The following is a 1,385-nucleotide window of genomic DNA, read 5'->3' as shown; positions in this document are numbered from 1 at the left end:
GGCGGGATCACTGGAGCTGTACCATGGGAGCATTATTGGGAACATTATTGATCTCTTTGCCCCCTTGCTGGTGGTGTTTGTAAGGGACAAGCTTTAATAGAGATATTGGATGGTCATGGCTTTGGGGTAAAGAGATGCTCAATACACTCAAACTTAAAGGTTCTAGCAACATACAGGTTCTCAGCTAAAAAAGACAGTGGTTCTTAACAAGGCCATCAGAACACAACAGTGTAATAATAATCATGTAAAAAAAAATTTATGTGTGTGTGTTGTTGTGTTTTGTTTTGTTTGTTTTTTCAATAATAAAGTTACCAAAGCCCAAGAATTCTTATTATATTTACATCAGTCAGAAGTAATTTAAGGTTTTGGTATTCTCACTTAGGCATTGCTCATAACCTTATGGACATGCTTGCAGTAGAGTGACACACATGAGATGTCCTTTATTACAAATTGTTATGAATTATATTGTTGTTGTTAAGTGCCGCCAAATCTGTTCCTACTCATAGCAACCATGTACAGGGTTTCCAAGGAGCAGCTGGTGGTCCCCTCAAATTTATGTTGTAGTCTTAACCCCTTATACCTGTGAACATGACCTTGTTGGAAATCAGGTCTTTGAAGATGTTATCAGTTAGCATGAGGTCATATCTGACTGATGTCTTTATAAAAGAGGAGATGAGATACAAAGACAGAGACAGTGAAAGACAGACATGTGAAGATGCATGTATAGGCCAAGAAACACTGGGAGTTACCAGAAGCTGGGAGAGAAGCTAAGAGAACACAAAGCTAGTGATGCCCTAAATTCAGATTTCTAGCCTCTAGAAGAGTGAGACAACACATTTCTGTTCTTACAAACCATTTACTTTGTGATATTTTTTTTACATTAGCCTAGGAAATTAATACACAAGTCATCTGGGAAACAGGTTGACTTATTTTTCTATCTTAGTTAAAGATAATATTCTAGGAACAGAGATTAAAAAAAAAAAAAAAAAGGTTGAGAGACAATACTAAATGTGGGTGAGGATGTAGAACACGAGAGACTCTCATTCAGTATTAATCAATAATGAAGACACTTTATGACTCCACTCCTAATTATACCCAAAAGAAATGTATTAATTGTGACCATGATACTTGTATAAATAGCTCTGTTTATAAGAACTCAAAACTAGAAACAATCCGATGACCACCACAGTAGAATGGATTTTTTTAAATTGTGGTATATTCATGCAATGGATATAATAGAAACATCACAAGCAGATGGCCTTAACAAACAAATATATTTTCTCACAGTTTAGGAGGTTACAGGAGTGGTGTGGCACTGTGAATTAATGCACTGAACTGTAAAGTCCATTTGAACTGCAAGGTCGATGGTTCATGTTCATCAGTCG

This window comes from Chrysochloris asiatica, unplaced genomic scaffold, assembly GCF_000296735.1.
Source record: "Chrysochloris asiatica unplaced genomic scaffold, ChrAsi1.0 scaffold00432, whole genome shotgun sequence".
Classification (NCBI taxonomy): Eukaryota; Metazoa; Chordata; class Mammalia; order Afrosoricida; family Chrysochloridae; genus Chrysochloris; species Chrysochloris asiatica.
This window is presented reverse-complemented; position numbering follows the sequence as displayed.